Genomic DNA, 4,897 nt, shown 5'->3' with positions numbered 1-4,897 from the left:
ATGAGTAAGACTTCCTTTTCCTGACACAGGCCCTGAACTGGCAGCAATTGCTGCCCCAATAATTTTGGCCATTGTCTGGTCTTTTCTCTTCCCTCTAGATCCCAGTTGTTAAAAGAGGGAAAAATTTAAGCAAATGTATAACAAATCATTTTGAACATTATAATATTTTAAGCTTAAGGCTAGAAATAGTAACAATATGATCATTTCCAATCCAGAGATACATGCTCCAATGCAGTTCCTATTTTCCATAAATGGTTTTGGTAAGAAGAATATTGTAAATGTGAATACAGTTCCACTATTCCTCCTCCATGCCACGATATAGTGTTATTAGCATAAGCAGTTATAAATCCATTGCCATCCTTACTCTAACTTAAATTTTTTTTTACATTTAAATTTATTATTAATTTTAGTAAAAATTTACAGAGGCTTTGGGTTTCCATTCATTCACTGCCATTAACTTCTTGATTTCTTCCCTTTGCTTTGTCTTCTCGGCGCTCTAGTGCAATATTCAGAATCTCTTCTGACATCCATTTTAGTCTTTTCTCCTCCTCCTCCTCCTTCTTCTTCCTTCTTTGTAATGACTTTTTGCATTCTTCATGAATGATATTCCTGATATCTTTCCACAGCTTATCTGGTCTTTTTAATTAGTATTCAAGGCCTCAAACCTATTCCTGAGTTGATTTTTAAATTCATGGGAGATAGACTCAATGTCAAATTTTGATTCCTGTGGATATGATTTAACCTTCTTTAGTTTTAATTAGAACTTGCATATGAGCAGTTGATGATTTGTTCCACAATCAGCACCTGGCCTAGTTTTCACAGCTGATATTGAACTTCTCTAAACTTGCTTTGGCTCAGATTTTAAAGGTCCAGAAGTAAATGATGGCAGGAAAATACAGAATAACACATATTGCTGAGCCCTACACTGATTGTTTGAGCACCTGCATTGTACAAAGTACTGCTGTGGAGACAAAAGATGTTGTCTCTGATTTGAACATGATGGTAAAGGAGGAATACTGTACTGTAAAAATTGCCTTGAGATTCTACACTTAGATCTGTACTGTCTTCATTAATATGTATACCATTCATGGTTTTAAAAGGTGCAGTGTCAGACCTAATAATATTCAGAAACAAATATCCTTGCCAGAAAGGCCACAATTTAGAACACACTAAAGATGATGAGGGTGCAAGAGGAGAGGGAAAACCCACCAAGAATAAGTAGTTTAAAAAGGTAAAAGGCTTAAAAAAAAAAGTAAAAGGCTAGATGTTAAAGAAGATGATCAGGAAGTGTAAATATTTGCAGAAAATACATTATTACAGAACAACTAAAGAATGAATTAGAAACTGTAAAGACTAACATAAATGTCATGAAGAGGAGTTTTTAGCATCATACATCCATTTACATAAACTGTCAGAGGTGTTCAGAGGAGGGCACGGTTACAGCTACCATCCTGAGGTTTTGATTTCCTCTGGATTCTGTCCTTTCTTTTTCAAGACCACTCATCCTCCCATTTTGGACATAATGTTAGTGTTTAGGACAAGTAACTATTTAGCAGCCATCCAATCTTCTCTGCTGGAAGCCTTCTTACTCATTAATGATGACTGTTGTGTTGGAGAAGAGTATGAATATCCCATGGACCGTTGAAAGAACAGAGATGTCTTGGAGAGGGTGCAGCCAGAGTGGTCCATAGAGGCAAAGATGACAAAGCTTTATCTTTCATACTTTGGACATGTAGCCAGGCAAGGCTATTCCTTGGAAAAGTACACCATGCTTGAAAAGATGGGAGGTCAGTGAAGGAGAGAAAGACCCCAATGAGATGGACTGACACTGTGACTTCAGTAATGGAGTATGTGTGTCAGAGATGATGAAGATGATACAGGGTAGGGTAGGGTTCAGGTCAGCTGTTCAAAGGGTCACTATGTACTCGACTTGACGGCACATAGCAACAACAATGGGCAAGGTTCAGGTCTGTTTTCCACAGGGTTACTATGATTTATAGTCAACTTGATAGCACCTAACAACACCAACAACAACAACAAGAATAGTACCTGATGTTTACATCAAGTTTTCATCTGTGGCATTTGGCTCCAAGATGTTCCTTCTTACTCAGCAGACTCAGCTGCAAGTCTAGATTACTGCTACAGAGGTAGCCACCTTACTTCTGATCTACTCTTCATAAACGCCCATCCTCACTATGCATAGAGAATCATCTCATATTTGGGAAAAGGGCTGACACGGCAAACAAGTATCTTCAGAGGACAAAAGAATAATAATAAAAAAATGACAAAGGTGCATTATGGAACAAAGATTAGTGCGTTTGTTGTCTATTTATGGCAAAACTGCAGAAAGGTTACTGGGCAAATGCTTTGTGCATTGTAGGGAACTCTGGTGGCCTAGTGACAAAAAGCTATGCTGCAATCCCTAAGGCACGTGGTTTGAATACACCAGCTGCTCTGTGGGAGAAGGATGGACAGTCTCCTCCCATGGGAGTTACTGCCTCTGAGAACCCACTGGAGAGTCAGTTATGGGTTGGTTCCAACTCTATCATACACAACAACAAGAAGGAGTTTTGGTGACAGAACAGGTTGTATTGGGCTGCAACAATAAAGGTTGAAGATTCAAACCTAGCAGCTTCTCCACAGAAGTAAATTGTGGCCATCACCTCCCATAAAGATCAATAGCTTCTGAAACATCGTGGGGCAGTTCTACTGTCTTATAAAGGTTACTGTAAGTCAGAGTTGATTCAATGGCAGTGGTTACCCTGGTCACAGAATAGACGGTGCGTGAAGAACAAGTCATGACAAAGTACTCTCATTCTTCTTGTGCTACAACCACTTGGCTGTTAGCTTCAGGTATATCAAGGAGCAGCGCATATTTTTATTTTGGCAATTTAATTCTTCATAGATAATGTAGAGAAATGTGGGCTGTATTATTGTATAGATGTTGTTGTTGTTGTTATGGGCTGTTGAGTCACCTGCGACTCACAGCAACCCTATGTATAGCAGCTCTGAACCGTGCCCTATCCTGAGCCAGTCTCACTAATTCTGACACACCAATCCCCATTGCCCAGTTACTGTATCACTTCATCTCATCTGTGGTCTAACATGATGTCCTTTTCCAAGGACTGGTCTCTCCTGGTCATTTGCCCAAAGTATGTAAGACAGAGCTTCAAAATCTTAGCCTCCAAGGAGAAATCTGGTTTCACCCTCTCAATAAAACAAATCCCTAAAAATCTTAGAGAGTGGGTTCATATGGAGCCAGGAGATATCCCAAGTCATGCTACAAAGACTCAGTACTTGATTTATCTTCCTTACTGTATTTCTATGTGCTGCCTGAATGAAGATGGAAAAAGAAACTAATACTAAATTTTCATATATTACAAAGTCAAGAGAAGTAGCTAACACAAGAATGACATCAAAATGTTAATGAGCTTGACAGGCTAAACAATAGATAAGTGCTAGATAGATGAAATCTAACAGTGGTAAATGTGTAATTTTACATTAAAGTTTCAATGAACTAAATGTATAAGCATCAATTTGGCAATGACTCAGGAAATTGCTGAGAGTCTCTGATAACCACATTATATATTTATTTTTTTAATATTCAGAAGAGTCATTGATCTTTATTTGACACAAGCTGCATTATGAAAAGACAGGTAACAATTTATTGGGTTAGTTTTCCTGTTTATCTTAACTGGCACAATCTTTTCTTAGGTTATTTTGTGACACTGTGTGTGTGTTTGCATGTGTGTATCACAGCCAGGTATCAGGCAGATACTGTGCCTTTCTGGTTTGTGCTATATTGCTGCTAGCTAATAACTAGTAAAATACAGAACATGAAAAACAAAAAATTTCTGTAGACAATTTTTTTCTGTATAAAAAGTGCTTGGTCCTGACTTAGTGGGGACAGAGGACTGACTATTTCAACAGTTTGCTTTTTCTGAAGGCAGACTGCTTCTCTAGCCCAAGGCTGCTTTAGCAGCAAGGGGAGAGTCAAGATGCTACACTTGCACTTGCTATGGCTTGAGCTCAGCCTGTAGACCTAGCCTGGGCTTAGATAAACTCTCTGAGGCTAGTTCACAGGACCCAGAGGTCTCTTACTTTCAACTGACAAGAGTACTGTTGATGGACTGTAATCCACTGGGGACTATTAATCCCACCTTAATTCTAATTTCAGCATAGGAGTTTTAGTCAACGATCCATTCCTTGAGGTTCCAACATGTTTACTTCATGTCCTTTTCTGTTCACTGAGAAAGAATCATAGAAGTGTCTAACAGATTCAAACGAAGGAGGCCCAAATACTCGGAAAAGGCAGATTTCAGCCCATTCTTAGGCCTGAGGAAGGAAGTTTTTGATGTGTGATGAATTAAAGGTAATTCTGAAAAGCAACCAGCTGGCATGCATTCCAGTATTTTCCCCATCCATGTTTAGCAAAAAAGGAAGGAAAGCCATGTAAAATGTACCCATTCAATTGATCTTAGAATGATATCTCCGTCCAAATAATGTCTACACTGTTTAAGTATTAAAATAATCTGGTTTAAAAAAAAATAATCTGGTTTAAGCACATTCAGAGGTTCAATGAAGAAATAGTTACAATTGGGTGTTTCCAAACACGTCAAGCCAACTTTCAGAAAGAAGTGCCTATAATCGCTACTCCTGGTTGTCATTTTCAAACTTTTGGTCCATTACTCTCTAGCCTTTTTAAAATGTTTTTTTTTTCAGTAAACTGAAGTTTACAAAGCAACATTATAGCTTATGCATCTCTTAAAACATGATAAATATCTACAATGAGGAGAGGATAAAATAGATGAATGGGGCCTTCTAAGACTTAAATCCCTATGCATATCCAAAAACTTCTCCAAAAGGGTAAAAAGGAAAGCCACAGATTGGGGAAAAA

At 38.2% G+C, this 4,897-nt stretch overlaps 1 protein-coding gene across 1 annotated transcript in view; it reads right to left on the bottom strand.

Moving 5' to 3' along the window:
- Positions 1–4,897, bottom strand: part of PDSS2 (prenyl (decaprenyl) diphosphate synthase, subunit 2) — a 489,995-nt gene that overhangs the window by 11,595 nt on the left and 473,503 nt on the right. The gene's annotated exons all lie outside the window — the stretch shown is intronic.

The sequence above is a fragment of the Elephantulus edwardii genome, unplaced genomic scaffold (genome assembly GCF_000299155.1).
Source record: "Elephantulus edwardii isolate Elephantulus edwardi_28Jun2011 unplaced genomic scaffold, EleEdw1.0 scaffold00013, whole genome shotgun sequence".
NCBI lineage: Eukaryota > Metazoa > Chordata > Mammalia > Macroscelidea > Macroscelididae > Elephantulus > Elephantulus edwardii.
The sequence above is the reverse complement of the archived record's forward strand: the minus strand, read 5'-3'. Positions and strand labels throughout refer to the sequence as shown.